At 51.7% G+C, this 17,778-nt stretch overlaps 1 protein-coding gene across 1 annotated transcript in view; it reads left to right on the forward strand.

The window, feature by feature from the left end:
* The first annotated feature begins 7,946 nt into the window (after positions 1-7,946).
* Positions 7,947-17,778, forward strand: part of Slc29a4 (solute carrier family 29 member 4) — a 23,689-nt gene continuing 13,857 nt past the window's right edge. Inside the window, exon 1 of the mRNA XM_015502020.2 lies at positions 7,947-8,031. The gene's annotated coding sequence lies outside the window, so the exon portion shown is untranslated. The remainder of the gene's footprint in view (positions 8,032-17,778) is intronic.

A 17,778-nucleotide genomic window follows, 5' to 3' on the forward strand; every position in this document is an offset into this window, starting at 1 on the left:
CAGCCCTCAGAAAGCAATTGTCTGGAAGGATTGCACAGAGATAAAAATATTAACTTTTGTTGCTTACAAAACCACTCAGGGCTTCAAAGCACTCTTTTCCCGTTGTCATGGAATTGACAATACTGATAAGGATCAAAGGGACCAGAATAGACTCCGGAGTCGTTTCTTGCTAAACTCCCGGAATCTCTTTTGCCTGATCCTCAGGCTCTGTCCTCTCTCTAAAGAACATTCCAGGGGCTGCACTGTGGCCCTCCATCACTTCAAATGCCAGGCGCCCCAATCCCCCTAGACAAGCACTCCCACCATATGGCCACTTGTCCAGCTGCCCTGCCCTCCCAGCCAAGACAGCCAGGTGACCCAAGCTGGGCCAATCAGAATTATGCCCTGGGTTTTTGCACATTGGAACCAAGAGACAAAGGTCAGGCCCTCCTAGGAGAAGGGCGTTTTTGTGAACCAGGAGATGAGAGACATGGAAGGCTCTCTGACATTCTTGTTCCTGGTTCTAGCCCCTCCTGAGGTCCAGCCTCACCCTGGCTGTATCCCTGATTTGGTTTTCAAGCTATTAAACTGCCTTTTGTGTCTACAATTTGCTTTTCAGTGCTGGGAATGGAATCTAGGGCTTCACCATGCTAGGCAAGTGCTCTGCCCCTGAGATACACCTCAGTCCCACCCTTTGGGTCTAAACTCCTCTGATTGGGTTGGTGTCTCTAGAAGCTCCCCAAGTCTTGGTCTAGGCCCCAGCTCAACCATTCCCATGCTGCAGGAGGAGCGGATGGCCTGTCCCCATCTACAGGTTCTCTGGCCTTTCTAGCTGCCTCTGTCTCACCAAGATCTGAACATCACCTCTTCCAAAGCCCTCTGTGGCGGCCCCACCTAAATGAACCCCATCACTCCCCAGCTGGCTTCCTCATCTGTCTCTGTGTTCACATTTGTCACTAGTTATAATTATATATGGTGGGCCGACTCCTCCATTACTGCAAATACTGCGGGGGCAAGGACCTAGTCTGTCTGGATGAATCAAGACTCTCTCCGCTGCAGGCTTCAGAAGTCCCACTCAGACACTCAGACTGCCTTAGGCAAGAAAGGGGATTGCTGGGCGGATAGCTGGGGAGGTCCAGAGGAGAGCTGGCTTCCTGGCCTCAGTGGCTCTGATGGGCTCCTCTGCACAGCTGAGAGCCAGCCCTCTTTCCCCGCGTTTGCAGAGCAAAGTTCAGGGAAGCTTTTGATTGGCTCTGCTGGGGGTCACAATCACAGAGGAGCCAATCGCATGGATGGGGTTGGAGTGTTGCAGTGGCTCAGTCTGGTAGGTTGGGGTGCGAAATGCAAGGTGATGGGTTGGCAGGGAGGGGGTCTTCTGGCGGAAGGATACCCACACAGTCTGCAGTGATGGGATTGATCACCGTGTCCCATTGCCGTTGTAGAGTGATACTAAAAGGCACTTAAGATTGATGGGTGGTGGAAGGAACACACAGCCAGCCCCGCCTTAGCCCTTTTGAGTTTCTCACTGAAGACCCCTTAAGCAGGACCCAGAGGCCGTCTCCGTGCCCCCCACACCCATCCCGGGAAATATCAGTGCTAAAAGTGAGGGCGGTGACCCCACCCCATCGGGATCAGCCGGGGACCTGAGGCCCAGACCGCAGAAGATATGTTGACAGGAGTGTGCGAAGCTGGAGCCCTGGACCCCCACTCTCCCTACCCAGGCTCTGCCCCCCAGGAGCTCACAGTGAGGCCAGGCTGGAGTGGGGAGCGTGGACGCTGTGGCTGGAGGACGCCCTGGAGAGCGGGTGCAATTGCCAAGAGAAGAGGCTCCCAGGCTGAGCCAGGAAGGCTCCAGGCCACTCAGCACAAGGACCAGGAGAGACTCTGGCAGGGAGAAGGAATGCCCCGGAAGCGGTGGCCGGAGAGCAGGGGCGCCTTGCAGAGACGGAGGCCTGGGGCTGGCATGGCCACCTCCCCTGCACATGCTTACTGGAAATACATCTCTGGTCAACAAGTCGCCGTCGCCATGGCAGGGGTGCCCCGAGGTAAAGTCCCACAGAAGCTCTCCGAGCCACTTCCTTTCCTTCTGCGGGTCAAAGGACTGAAAGCCAAAGCACCCTCTGCTCCCAGAGATTTGGAAGTCAGCTGCACAGTCAATTATTAAACCACCTGAACAGCCCAAGAAATGGAGATGGGACCCACTGGAAGCCATCAGACCCCTCCCAACCTTGGACTAAAAAGGGAAAATGACGTCTGGGGGGGGGGGGCAGCTTACAAGTCACAGGAGCCTCCTGGGAGATCAGCCACCCTTAGTACAAGATGCGGGAGCCACAGAGGGGTTCCCAGGTGGTCTACACCCCGGCAGCACCGGGTGCCCTGGGGATTGAACCTAGGGACACTTAACCACTGACCCCCCATCCCCAGCCCTTTTTTTTATGTTTTACTTAGAGACCGGGCCTTGCTAAATTGTTGAGGCTAGCTTGCAACTCCCGATCCTCCTGCTTCAGCCTCCCAAGCCTCTGGGATTATAGGCATGCGCCACCATGCCCGGGGATCGCACCCCCCCACCCCCGCTTTCCTTTCTAATCACCACCCTTTAACCACAAACCATCCACCCCTGCTGGACTCAAAGAGATCTGCAAACTCTTTGCCAGTCCTCCTATTAAGGGGTGGAGTCTGTGTCCCCGCCCCTGAACTCTAGGGGCGGGGCCTCACAGCCATCCCTGTGAGTGATTGAAGTGATTGACAACCGACAACCAACCCAACGTCGTTGGAATAGGACCCCCCCACCCCCACCCCCGCAGCAACTTCCAGCCTCTCTGGGGCAAGCTGCTCTGTGGTCCAAGTTGTCACATATGAGTTCGCTGTGGCCATTGTAACACAGTCCCACAACCCATGTGGCTTAAATCATGTCCCCACCCCAGAACCTCAGAAGGTGACTGTATTTGGAGAGAAGGTCTTTGAAGAAGTAAGTGAGGTCCTTAAGGTGGCCCTAATCCCATCTAACTGGGGTCCTTAAGGAGACAAGGACACAGACACACACAGAGGGACAGCCCTATGAGGACATGGAGAGAAGGTGACACCAAGCCAAGGAGAGAGGCCTCCAGAAACCAGCCAATTGGTTCTCTCACAGTTCTGGGGACACCAGAAGTTCAAAACCAGGGTGCCAACAGGTCGTGCTCCCTCTAAGGCTCTGACCGAGGATCCTCCCAGCCTCCCCTGGCTGCCTGTGGTGTTCTTTGGCTTATGGACTCATCACCTCACTCTGCCTCCATTACCACATGGTATCCGTGTCCACAAGGCCCACTTCTTACAAGGACACCCGTTATTGGAGGCGTGATCTCATCCTAATTGGACTGTGTCTGCAAAGACCCTACTTCCAAATAAGGCCACCCTCTAAGGTGCCGGCTGTTAGACCTCATCATATGCTTTGGGGGACCCAGTGCAACTCAGAATATTCTACCACGTATGAAACTTGGCCCCTGGGAGGCCACCAATGGAGAGACCACCTCAGGGAGAGATGACCAGGGAGCCACAACCACGAGCCTTCTCCAGGCTCGGACGTGGGAGCACAGAAGCCACCATCCAAGTGTGACCACATGAGATACAGAGCAGGGGGCCACCAAGACCAAGCCTCCTCTAGAGTCAGGAGCAAAGTAAATGGCGGATACCGTTTCAACACTCTTTTTTTTTTTAAGGGGTTTTGGATGCTGAGGATGGAACCCAGGGCCTCATGCATGCTAAACTCTTGCTTTACTGCTGAGAGACACCCCAGTCCCTGACCCCAGGTTTAGGGGGGGTTTGCCATGCAGTTCTGGGTAACCGAAGGACTTTCCACAAAGGCCACTGGAAATCGATGCCCACCAGCAAAATGGGGGCCACCCTTTCCCTGAGTCTCACTGGGTGTCCCACTGAATAGTTCTTATCACTTGATGGTGATACATAGTATGACAGTCAAGTCTGCAACCTGCTGCCCTCAGGACACTCTAGGACCTAGGACCAGAGGGAAACTGGCCTTCCATGAGATGGTCTCCCCGTGATGCTGATGGCAAAGCAGAGTCAGGACGCTCTAGCTGACCCCAGGGTAGGACGCTCTCTGAATACTCTCTGGTGCCTGCCCAACCTTTCCTGCTCCACCTCAGGGTCTGCAGGGTTCTCCTGAGGGCACCATTTTCTTCTGTATCATAGGTTGTCTTCATAGCTCTTGAGTTTCCAGATCCGAACAGAAGGCAGATGGCACATTCGGATCAGGGCGATTCAAGAAGAGTCCATTCATAAGGAGTGGTTGATGCAATCATGGCAGGGATCAGAAACCGTGAGAACACTGTAGTCACCTGGGTAGTAGCAAAGGAGCTGTCACCATCCCCCAAGCCTAAAGTGGTGGGGAAGGAACCAACGTCAGTACCCAGAACAAGACGCGACCTTGGAAAGCTCTGCCCATGGTCAAGGGACACAGCCAGCCTAGGTGACCTTACAGGGAGGGAATTAGGAGGACACGCCTGATCCCACTTTCCTGCCTCCTCCAACTCCTGTTGGCCTGCTGGTGCCCTCCATTGGCCAAACCCAATCAGAAATAAGACGCAGGAGTCTACAGATGTAGTGCCACCAAGATCACATTCACCTTTCAAATCCTCAACCAGAGCCAGAAAAAAAAAAAAAAAAACAACCTCAGGGCTTCTTAGTCTTTGGTGGAATCAAACTCTTGCTAAACTCTTGCTTTACTGCTGAGAGACACCCCAGTCCCTGACCCCTTTGAAGATCTGATCGAATCCTTAGGCTCCTCTTTTTGGAAACAGGTACATCCACACCCCTCTGATTCCAGGTGGTAGAAAATAACACTCAAACAGCTTTCTTCCAAAAAGGAAATTTGGTGGCTCACAGTGTAGATGTCAGATGAGGAAGGATCAAGGCTCCCAAATAACACTGCCAAGCCTCCGCCTCTTGTTCTGTTTGTTTGGTCTGCATTCTGCACGTTAGTGTGAAGTGTGTGGCTGACAGGTGGCTGCAGCAGCTCGACCTTGTCTTCCCAGGTTAAGACTAGCTAGGAAAGAAATCTAGCCACAGCTGGGGGGTGTTGCTTTGTGGTAGAGCCTTTGCCTAGCTGGTATTCCAACCCTAGCTCCGTGAAAAGAAGAAGGAAGGAAAAGAAACCCATTCAAGTAGACCCGAGGGAGGCTGAGGTGGCCCAGGCTCCCCCTTGCCCTCCCCCACCACGTGCTCCAGGGAATGCTGTCCCATGACCGGCCTTGGAGATGCCTCCTCCTCCCCCAGGACAGATGGGGCCAGAAAATGTTCCAGAGTGACACACACAGCCTAGCAACCACAACCTTCCCCCTTAGACACACAACAGGCAAGGGACCATGGGCCACCACCAGCCCTTTTCTTTACAGGGAGAGAAATGAGTCACAGATCAAGGTCACTAGGGAGTCAGGAGCCTAAGCAAGTTGCAATCCTGCCTTGGGGCTTTCCCTTGGAAACCCCAAAGCCTATTAAGTCCTGAAAGGGCGACATCAAGGTGCCAGGACGTTGAGGTTTTTTAATCCTCCAAGAGGATTAAAAGTCAGCCAAGATTAATGCCCTCCCCTTCCGCCAACCCTGCTCCCCTTCCAGGCTCGGATTCAGGATCCTGGGCCTTGGGACTAGCACTACGACTGCCCCCCCACCATGGTGGTCACAGCCCATATTTGTAACAGCTGCAAACATCAGGGGTATTGCAACAGCTCAGGAAGGTGTCCAGACGCAACAGCATGAACGAAGACAGTCTGGAAATTGGGTTCAGATCCACCCCTCAGTTTGCAAGTCTGGGTGACTGTCAAATGGTGAAAAGGCCCTTGTGCCTTAGCTGAGAGCTATAGGTCAAGCGGACTGTTGAGTGAGTGCACCTGTCTCCTGTCTGTCTAACACCCTGAAGGCCAAGTATGAGATGACTTCCTTCCAGGACAAGGTGGTAGCAGGTGGCATCCCTGCTGACCTCTGACCTCTAATTAGGCCTGGCCAACCCCAGCCCCTCTTCCCTTCTTTCCCACCCCTGCCAGCCCCTTCTGTTCCTGTTCCTTCCCAATATGCACCTTTGGCCACCCAGATGAGGCAGATTAAGGCTCACAAATAACACTGCCAAGCCTCTGGGGGTGCATGGACCAGCCATGTAGGCACCCCTCAGGAGGAAAACCCACACAGGCTTTGGAAGAGTCTAGGGACTTCTTGGACAGGGAATGTAGGCTCCCAAGGTAGACCAGAATGGGGGCCAAGGTAGGGGCACCCTAACTTGGGCTTAGTGGTTCGTATCAGCTGTGTCCATTTGGGAGAATCTGAGAGGTGAATAATGGGCGTGAAGTCAGCCATGGCCAGCCCTGCAAGACCTTGAAACGGGTTTATCCTGAGAGCAGGTGGGAGCCATGGAAGGATTTGGAGCTGTGGGCAACATGAACAGCTTTGTCCTGGGAGAGGTGTTTCTAGATACTGCGGGGAGAAAAGGGCTGGAGGGAGCAGAGAGCTGTCAAGAGGCCGGAAAGGAGACTACAGCAGTTGCTCTGAAAAGATGTAACAGAGATGTGAGCCCAGGCTGGAATGGAGGGGATGGTGGGTCTGGGACATTTGGGGGGACCCTCAGAGGGGAGGACTGCAGAAACCTCTGGATATCAGGGACAAACTGATATGCACTAACCCTAGGTTCTTTGGCAGAAAAAGCCCTGCTTTATAGCCGTAGCTGATTTCTATGGTGTCAGTACTCCCACCATGGCCGACCGCAAGGTGCCAGCGTGGCACCGTTGAACTTGGAATTGGGGAGAGAAGGTCAGCTGCCACTCTGCAAGCTCCGCATGGAAATGGCCTTGAGAGCATAGACAGCAGTGAAAGACTCCAAAGAGCCGCCCCCTTGAGGCCACAGTCTCCAGGGACCCTGTCAAGAAACTGGAGGCCAGGTGCAATGGCATGCTCCTGTAATCCCAGCAGCTTGGGAGGCTGAGGCAGGAGGATCGCAAGTTCAAAGCCAGCCTCAGCAAAAGTGAGGCACTAAGCAACTCTGGGAGACCTTGTCTCTAAATAAAATACAAGGGCTGGGGATGTGGCTCAAGCGGTAGCGCTCTCGCCTGGCATGCGTGCGGCCCGGGTTCGATCCTCAGCACCACATACAAACAAAGATGCTGTGTCCGCCGATAACTAAAAAATAAAAATATTAAAAATTCTCTCTCCTCTCTCACTCTCTCTTTTAAAAAAAAAATAAATAAATAAAATACAAAATATACAAAATAGAGCTGGGGGTGTGGCTCAGTGGTTGAGTGCCCCTAAGCTCAATCTCCAGTACCCTCCCCCCTAAAAAAAGAAGCTGGAGGGTGTTGGAGTGAGGGTGGGTAATCCCCCCTCAAATATCCCAATTGTCATTCTCACCCCTGGGCCCCCAGCATGGCCAGCTGCTTGCAGAGGGGTCTGAGTGGACAGACAGTGTCTGGAGCTGCCGTCCTGGCTTAGCTCCCTACAGCACACATTCTGGTCGGGTGAGTTATTATCTATATATTCAGAGAAAATAAGAAAGCTATTTTCAGCCTGGGAACAAATGAGTCCAACTGTAATAAAATCCCAGAGGCCGGTGCCGGGAAGGCCAGTATCCTGCTGTGAAGGCTAGCAGCCTCCTCTGTCCAGGAGGGGCTCGGGTCTAGCAGGGATGCAGAAAGGAGGTGAGGAACCGGGACTGGGAGGTGGGGGGCACAGGGCGGTGGGGGCGTCCTGGAGTCGCACAACTGGCCAGTCCTGTGGTCTTCATGGAAACAGACACTGGGGCCCAGAGAGGGTGAGGGCCCTGCCCAGGGTCACATAGCTCGAGGGTACCAGGCTTCAAAGCTCTGCCGGGCACCGTGGCTCCAGTGTTTTCTCAGCACTTGGGAACAGATGGCTCCAATTCCCACCCACGGAAGCCAAACATTTTCCCTGGTTACCCTGCTAATTTGCTCACCAGCCTCCTCTTGTAAATAGAGAGTACAAAGGCTCCTCCGCACAGCGCACAGCGTGGCTGACAGCAGATTCTGACACGGCGAGGAGAGCCCCCGGGGAGCACAGGTGAGTCCCAGGTAGGGCCCAGGTAAGGCTGAGCCTCACCGACCGATGGGTCCTGGGAAGGGGACTGGCTTGGGCCCAGAGGCACCTGGGCTCTGGTCTTGGCCCTGCCACTCCCTCCAGCCTGGCTGGGAGCCTCGGGCCAGCCTCAGGCTCTGTGGCATCAGTCTCCACATCTGTGAAATGGCCTGCCAAGAAGCGAGACCCACACTGCCCTGGAGGTGTGGGAACTGCATGTGTTTGGAGGGAGTCTGGTCTCCTGCATCTGGATAGGTCAGGGAGGGTAGAGCCTGGGCCAGGGTCACGGCCACCCACCCCGACAGTCCACCCACCCTCTTTTGACCAGCGTTCTTTCAATGACGCTTACCCAGCCCTCCTCTGCCTGGCCTTATCCAGAGGCCCAGAAAGGAGGTGATGCCTCCAAACTTTTCTGCTGTGCAATCTCAGGCAATGGCCTTCACCTCTCTGGGCCTCTGGATCGCACCTGCAAAGTGGGGTGTCATCGAACCTCCCTCAGGCCATGGTGAGGATTCAGTGAGGGCCCAGGGTCAACCCTGCCACTTAGAAATCATGGGAGGCTTCCTGGAGGAGGAGACGGTGGCACTTAGGTGCCCCTTCGGGATGAACAGGAGTCTGTGGAGGAAGAGAATGTGTGTGAGTGTGTGGCCCTCCACGTGGCAGAAACTTCATGGGTAAAAACCACACCTCGTGGGTGTGTGTGGGGGGGTACCAGGTAACTGGGCGTGGCTATGCTTTGAGGGAGACTGAGGGAGGCACCCAGGGGTGGGTGTGCAGGAGCATGAAGGGCTAGAGCCAGCTGAGAGGGAGGGGTCAGGGCTCTAGGGAGCAGCAGGCCTGGGGTCCGAGAAGGCTCCCCTCCCAGCCCACGCGCTTCCAATGTCATCCACAGCAGCCAGTAATGAAGAGCTGCTTCCAGCTAGAAGCTCTCGGAACCAAGCCAGGCAGCTCCTTGGTCCCAGGCCAGCCACCTGCAGCCACCTGCAGCCTATGAGAGTCTTCACCCACCCTGTGGCCTGGGCTGTCCTGGGAGATGAAGCCGCAGGAGGCCACATATGGCTTGAGGCACATGTCCTAGGAGCCAGGCCTGGGATGCAGCTGACGGATCACCAGGTCTAGGATCTGGGGTGGGAATGGGGAGTCCTTGGGGAGCAACGTAAGGACACACTGGGGTCTGGGGAGGGACAGGCTTCTTCTGGCTGGGTGTGTCACTTGGGCAAACCCCTCCGCCTCTCTGCAACAGTTTCCTCTCCCAGAGGCCCGTGATGATCTGAGCAGACAATGCACTTGGCTCGGAGCCTGGCACGTGGCGGCTGGGATGAGCACCACCCCAGCCTGTCTGGTTCAGCCGCCTGTGCAGCCACCACGGGACCCCCCCCCCCCCGCCATCCTCACCCTCCTGGGAGGGAGCCCCAGGTCTTGCTGGTTTATTCAGTTTGCCCTTCCTGCCCACATGGTTGGCTCTCATTGTCTCCTGGGAGTCTGTCCACGGGCTTGGGTGGAGGAGCGCAGGCAGCGTCCTGCCAAGGCACCAGTGGAGACGGCTAATCAGTGCGTCCCGGCCGAGCAAACATGGAGCCAGGGTCTTCCTAGCGGGCTTAGCGCTCAGGGAGCTTGCAGGGGCATTTCTGTCCAGATCAGGTTTTGACACCTTGGCCTGAGGGCCCACCCTCAGGCTTTAAATTAACCTCTGCAAGCATAATTGCAATTACCGTGTCCCTGTGACATGTCACTGTCATTAGAAGACCCACCACCCAGCCTCACCTCCTCCCAGCTGGCCTCCTTGTCTGCAGAGGGGGCTCCCTGGGCACCCGATCCCTGTGAGAATTAGAGGAGGTGTCAGATGTGAAGGCCACACTGCACCTTGGGAGCCAGGGAGCTGGGGGATCCTCACCCTCCAGACCCGGACAGCCACTCCCTCCCGGTGTCCTGAGCGGCCTCTCACGCGGTCTCTGCTTATCTCAGCTGTGTGCTGGGTTGATGGGAAAGATTCTAATGGGCTTTAAGTTAATAAGTTGGGAATAAATTAGGTTTGTGCTCTTGGGAAACAGATGGCTCACAGCCAGGACCTGGAACAAGTCCCACGGAGCAGCACAGGGTTGGGTGGGGAAGGGGTACTGCTGGCTGTTTCCACCACCCCCCAAAATCATATAAAGTTATTTTGGGGGTACAGGGATTAAATGCCCCATACCCCTCCCAAAGGCACTTAACCACTGAGCCACCTCCCCAGCCCTATTTTGTATTTTATTTAGAGACAGGGTCTCCCTGAGTTGCTTAGGGCCTTGCTAAGTTGCTGAGGATGGCTTTGAACTCATGATCCTCCTGCCTCAGCCTCCCAAACTGCTGGGATTACAGGCGTGCTCCACCGTGCCCAGCTTATTGTGAATATTTTTATGCATAAAAGAAAGTGGAAGGAATTGTATGTGAACAATCCTGTGCTGGCTATGTGCCTTGCTTGGATTGCTTTCTCAACTGTCCACCCTCCTCCTTCCTGTCTCCCTGGCTGGCCACCCAGCCACCCATCTTGCTTCAAAGGCAGTCACAGTTGCAGGACATTTCACTCCTAAACCTTCATCTCATGAGGTACAGGTCAATACTTGGTTTTGGTTTTGTTTTACTTTCTTAGGCAAAATTTATCATCAGTGAAATGCGTACTGTTTTGTTTTTTTTTTCCCTCAGTGCTGGGATGGAACTCAGGGCCTCACGCCTGCCAGGCATCTGCTCTACCACTGAGCTCCAGCCCCAGTCTGAAATGCATACAGCTTTTTAATTTTTATTTTCAAAATGCATAAATCTTAGGTGGACTTTTGCTGAGTTTTGACAAATGCACGTGCTGCGTAAGCCAACCTGCCTCTGAGAGATGGAGCATTACCATCCCCAGAGGGCTCCCTCCACCCGCCTTACCAAGGCAGCCACCATCTGATTCCCTGAGATTTCTCTTGCCTCTTCTAGAAATTCATGGAAATGGAACCACGCAATATGTGTTCTTTCATATCTGTCTTGTCACTGAATATATTGTATGTGAGGTGCAGCAGGCCATGCTGTATCAATGGCTCCTTGCTTTGCATTCTGAATAAATTCCATAGCCTGAATGTGATACTGGCTCTTAAAACCATCTCCTCTTGATAACACAGGGGCTGTTTCCAGAATTTTCTTTCTTTCTTTTTTTTTTTTTTGTGGGGGTACCAGGAACTCAGGGGCACTCAACCACTGAGCCACCTCCCCAGTCCTATTTTGTATTTTATTTATTTATTTATTTAGAGACAGGGTCTCCCTGAGCTGCTTAGAGCCTCGTTAAGTTGCTGAGGCTGGCTTTGAACTCGCAATCCTCCTGCCTCAGCCTCCCAAGCCGCTGGGGTTATAGGCGTGTGCCACGGCACCTAGCGATTAAGGTTTTTACTATTATGAATTAAGCTTGTCCAGCCATCCTCAGTATCTGCATGTGATTGGTTTATGGACACTGAGATCCAGGGATGCTCGAATCCCTTATATATAATGGTGTAGTGTTTGCATAGAACCTACCCACAAGCTCCCATGTGTTGTAGATCATCTCTAAGTGACACTAATACACGTTACAATATAAAGGCTACGTTGGGCATAATGACAAGGAAAAGATGTACGTGTTTGGTACAGATGCAGTTTTTTTCTGAATATTTTTTCAATCTGTAGTTGGTTGAACACAGAACTCACAGATCGCAGAGCTGGCTCTGTGTGTCTTTTTGTGGACATTTAATTTATTTTTAAACTTAGCTTGAGTCCCTCTCATCCCCCAAATGAGACAGCTCTGCCACTTACAGAGCCCACCCTCCAGCTGGAGATGACAGAATGGCTCCACATAGTCCATGGTTGTGGTGGGCACATCTCCCCCAAATAGAACTGCTTTGATGATCAAGAGGGGATGTGGCCATCTGGGGGCTCCTGCTCTCTGGAATGGATGGGGTGTGGGCCGTGGCTGTCATCAAAGTTTAGGAAGTTCAGCTTCAGCCCCAAGTGTCTTCCCTTGAGGTTGGTGCACCAGCGGCCCCCTTGGAGGGCTGGCTGGATGGACCACCAAGAAAAATGAACCCCAGAGCCTCCTGGGGATGATTTACCCACAGAGCACAGATCAGACCCAGAGCGCTGCCATCAAAACACGGCGTCCAGTCCAGCAAAATCTTAGGATGCCTTGGAGTTAAGAAATACTTCAGAAGGTGCCTCAAAACCTTCTTAGGTGAAAGGGCTTCTAGAATCTTAAAAGTGGGTATCTTTGTCTTTCTCTGCTACATGAAAGAGTTTCTAAAAATCTTAAGGGCTGGACCGAGGGTATAGCTCAGTGGTAGAGCACTTGCCTAACATGCTTGGGGCCCTGGGTTCATCCCTAGCACTGCAAAAAAAGAAAAAGAAAGAAAGTAAAAGAAAAATATCTTAAGGGCCTTGTCCCACAGCCCAAGGCACAGAGAAGATGTCTGGGTGTGGCTTTTTTCCTAATGGAATGTTATAATCTGACATACAGGAAGCCCATGAAGTTTTTAAAGGAACTATATTGGCAGAGCTAAGCTGAGTCCCTGCTGGTGGGATCTAAGGCACAGGAAATGAAACGTTGTCCCTCAAAACTTCAAAATTGTATAGAAGGAAACAGGAGGGTGAGGTCATCTGGGGACAAAGCTTCGTGGGCTCTAGGTTCTAATCCTGTGGGGATTGAGAAGCGGAATAAGCAAGACTTTCAGAAAACTCACCCCATATTGGAAGACACAGTAGGGGAAGACAAGAGACCGCAGAGGGGGCCCTGGAAGTCATCCTAATAAGACATAATTTTTTATTTTACTTTATCTTTTGAGCACCACAGGCCATGTATGTAAAACAGTGCTTGGAACTCATCAAGTGAAAAAGTAGCAGGGCCTTGACTTAGGAAGCCCCTGAGCACCCTAAGGGACAGACCCCATCACAACCTCTGCAAGAAGCAACCTGCTGCCTAGCAAGAGTCCAAAACAGGCCTGGCTGCAGGTCCCCCAGTCCTACCACAACTCAGTCTATGGGCCTTTGTGACTGTGTCTTTCATCCTAGTAATGGCTTTTCTCCAAGGACAGCTGCTGATGGGAAGAGGAAGCACAGACATCAATTTCCAGAGCCCTGGCTGCTATCAGCAAGGGTGCTGACCCGTGGCCTCGGCATCATCAGCAATGATGGCAGGTCTGAGGGAGCCACTGCCCGCATCCATAAGTCCACCTCCTGGTCATCTTCTGCTGTGAGATGCTGCAGGACACACACCTCAAACATAGGTGGCCTGACAGTGGTGCATGTGGCTCTCCCATCTTGGATGGTCAGTCAGCAGCTCTGCCAACTTTGCCAGGCTTTGCTGGGGTGCAGCTTGCTGGCTGCCGGCTGAGCTGGGATGGCCTCTGTGTGTGGCTCTGTCCACACACCTCCCATCTTTGAGCACCTGACTCTGGCAGATGCTCTCCAGGAGGGCAGAGGTGTCCAAGCAAACCATTTTCAAATCTCTGATTGATGACGCAACGGGCATCCCATCGGCCAATTGTCAATTGCACCAAGCCAGAGCCACCCACCCCCAGGCAAGTGATTCTGCAAGATGGGGTTCCCATATGTAGAGCCCACAGTGCATGGCCTGCCCTCCTGGCTGCTTCTGGGAATGCACCCATTTCTGCTGCCACTGTCCCCCGCTCCCCCAGCCCCTTCCCACAGCATAAGCCTGTGCCAAGTAGGCAATCACACTTCTAGACCATCCTAACAAGTCAATCAAACTTATTAGAAGTGGGTGGAGACACCTCTTTATAGCAGCTAAGTCAGAAGCACAGTCAGTGAGACCACCTGGGACTTATGATTGGCATCTGAAGCAAGGGATATATGGGGACTGAGACCTCAACCTGTTGCATCCGATGCTACCTCCAGGAAGATAGTGTCAGAACCGAGTTGGATTAGAGGACTCCCTGCAGAATTTCTTGATTGCTTGCTGGTGGAGAGAAACCCCACCACCTTTGGGGGGGTCACAGAAGTGATCTGTGTTGAGGGTGCATAGTGGGAGACACTGGGGTTGTGTTCATTCTCTCTACACAGTCCCTCACAAGCATTTTTTAAAACCTCTTTTAAATTTTCCCTATAGATATTGAACACTTCTACTTAAGATTATTCCAGAGTGTTCTATGTCGTTGGCATTGTGAAGGTTTTCTTTCATTTGATTTTAATTGTCTGTTGCACCTATGGAGGAAAAGCTATTGAAATCTCTTAAAAGTATTTTATTCATGTCATTTAGATCTTCCAGCTATATAATCCTGTCACCTAGAGATAATCACTTCTTTCTTTTTTTTTAGTATTTTTAAAATTGTAGATAGACACAATATCTTTATTTATTTGTTTTTATGTGGTCCTGAGGATTGAACCCAGTGCCTCATGCATGCGAGGCAAGTGCTCCATCACTGAGCTACAACCTGAGCCCCACTTCATTCTTTTCCAATTTTTATATGTTGTATTTCTTTTTCTTGTCTTATAACTTTAGCAAGGATTCCAAAGGGGAGAGAGAGGAGGTGAAACAATAGAGGCAGGAGTACACATCCAACTCATGCTTTTGTGTTTAATGGGCTGCACTTTTAGACACTGCAGTATGCATAAAACATCTACTGATTTCTAGTTTATTATAGTTTTCTAAAGTTACAGATGCATATTATTTTTTACCAAATGCTTTTCCATATCTATGTAGATAATTGTTTTTTTTTCTCCGACCTCTGAATGTGATGAATATGTTAATAACATTCCTTATGAGACTGTCCTTTCATTTGGAATGTTATAGGATATTCTTAATTTAATATCTTTTTTATTCCTTTGCTAATGTTTTATTGGGGATTTTTTTTTCCTATACTGAGGATTGATCCTAGGGGTGCTCTACCATTGAGTTACAATCATCAATCATTTTTATTCTTATTTTGAGACTGGTTCTCACTAAGTTGATGAGGCTGGCCTTGAACTTAAAATCTTCCTACCTTGGCTGAGGATATAGCTCAGTTGGTAGAGTGCTGGCCTTGCATGTGCAAGGTCATAGGTTCTAATCCCCATCACCACAAAAAAATAAAACAAAATAAAATTCTCCTGCCTCAGCCTCCCAAGTTACTGGGATTATGTTGTGTGCCATAGTGCCTGATTTACTTGGGATTTTCTACTGATATAGGCAAGACAAGTCTATTTTTTTTTCTTGGATAATATTTGTCAGATCTGGCAGCTTTTCTTGTCTCCCCCCACACCCCGGCCCCTGCCCTGTGCACTGGAATATTTTAACTAGCATTCGAATTCTCCCACCTTTAAAAATTTGATCAGATTCTATCATTCTGTGAAACTGTGAAAGCCAGGTGTTGGGGAGTAGTAAAGTAGGAATGTATTATCAAAATTCTTTCTTCTCCAGGGATTGTTTCTATTTAAGTTTCTTACTCTTCTGATAGCAGCTTTCCTGCTCATTTATAGTTTAAAAAAAATCGTTTATCCAGCTTCTCAAATTTTTTTTATATAGTAGAAGATATCTTTTGCATTTCTTGCCATTTCCTATTTCTGTGTCACTTAACACTTTCATTCTGCCAACTCTCCAGATAAATCCTTCCTAACCACATATCCTGGTGACAAGATTTCTCTGTAGGGTTACACATGATTCCATTGATTGTCTTGGGTTTTTCAAATGTAACAATCACTTCAGGGAGCAATGAGACCTGTGTGGGGCTCCTTTCAGTGTTTAGCTATTATGACAAACATCTTTGGATATAAAGACTTTTTCTATATTTAGAATTATTTCCTTGGGCTAGATTTTCTGGACCAAAAAGCATGTCTTTTTTTTAGGCCAATTCACTTTCCGGAAGGGTTGTTCCAATTTGCACTCGCACCAGCAACCCAGCAAGGGGAACTTTTTAAACAAGTGTGGTGATGCACGCCTATAATCCCAGCTGCTTGGGAGGCTGAGGCAAGAGGATTATAAATTGGAGACCAGCCTTAGCAATTTAGTGTGGCCCATTAGCAACTTAGTGAGATCCTAACTCAAAAAAAGGGGGGTGAGCTGGGGATGTGACTCAGTGGTAGAGGTCCCTGGGCTCAAACTCCAGTACCAAAAAAAATATTTTTTTAATAAAATAAAACCTTGATCTGTTCTTCTCCCTTCATCTGATAAAATCTCTATAGGCCTCCAACTCCTCTGGTGGCCAATAAGACCCTCCTTGGCTTATCTCTGTCCCTGACTCCACCTCCTATCCTTTATCCTTCCTTCCTCTGTCCCTGGCTACATTCCCTGCCTATGTTCCCTAGGTTGCTCTCCTCACCCAGCACACCCTCACCACAACTTCCTGCTACCGGCTTCTTTCCATCATGTGAGTCTCCCAGTCCAGATGTCACCTTTTCATAGAGTCCTTTGCTGACCACCTGGACAACTGCCCACCTGCTTCTCCACCATCATATGCTATTGTCCACACCATCACTCTGTGTTCTTGTCTTTCAAGCACTTGATGCTCTAGGAATCATGCTATTTGTTGCCAGTGTCCTCCATCAGATGGAAGCCCATCAGGTCAGGAAACCTTGTGTGTCCCCTGCTTTGAGAACCGTCTCACGCTCTCGGACTTGTTTGATTTGGAAGCCTCTCACACCCTGGGCATCAAGGTCTGTCTTCCTGTGCTGGCCAAGAACACCTGTTTAGGCTCTAGCTGTGATTGATTCTTAGGAACAGCCCCTGGCCCAAACCACCGCAGAGAAAGGCCAGGGGGATGAACTCACCCCGGAGAGTGTATACCACGGAGCATGAGAACCCTGAGACCCTAAAGCAGTCCCTACTCTCAGGGACCTCACCTCTCATGGGTGAGGCCCTGGGAAAATCCCAACTATGGGCAACAGCAACCCTAAGGCTCCCTGGAGGGGCAGATGTCAAGGTGGGGCTCCAGGCAGAAGCCTAGTCTCCTGGAAAGCGGGGGGAAGGGCATCCAGGTGGGGCCTGGCAGGTTCCCTGGCTGGCACCTCTGCCAATCCCAGCTGGTGCCTTGGTCCTGGGAGGCCTCCCTGATCCTCCAGTACAGCCCTACACTGGAGAGACCCAGGGCACTTTCTGCTTCCCACCTGGTTCCTCACCTCACCTCTGGCACCGCCCTTCTACCTGCCCCAATGGTGGGCTCATTTCTAATGATAGGACCAGTGTGGAGTCTTCTTCAGCAACCCACACTGTCTCCTGAGCTTCAATGGCCTCTCTCAGGGACATGTCCCAGACAGTAAACTGACGCTCAAGCAAGGCACGAGCGCTTGGGCCACATGGCTTAGGAAGGGATGGAATTCCATTGACCTGGGAGAAAAACAAGGCTCGGAGATGGGAAGCGACCTAGTCAGGTGGGATCCAAGGCTGGGAAGAAGTGGGGGTCCAGCGAGCGCCGCACGGGAGCGGGGGTGGAGGAGCGACCCAAGCTCCCTGGCCGGGCTGGAATCGCGCTGGACACTTTCTCTCTCAACTCCTCACTCAACCTGGAAAATTTTAGTCTGGTCATCCTGCCGGGGAGAGGAGGAGAGGAGGCTTGGCACCAAGGTGAAGGGGGTTGGCTGCGATTGATTCTTAGGTGGGCTAGGTCAGCCGCAAGCCACCCTGAGGTCGCCAAAGCCACCAAGCTCTGCCTCAAGGGTCAGGGATCTGGGGATCCCGACCTCGGTCTGGGTCCTACACCCACCCCTACGAGTGCGACGGAATGGAGGAGGGGGAGGGCTTTGGGGCGTGGCCTAGTTGAGGGGGCG

The sequence above is a fragment of the Marmota marmota genome, unplaced genomic scaffold, assembly GCF_001458135.2.
Source record: "Marmota marmota marmota unplaced genomic scaffold, marMar, whole genome shotgun sequence".
Lineage (NCBI taxonomy): Eukaryota > Metazoa > Chordata > Mammalia > Rodentia > Sciuridae > Marmota > Marmota marmota.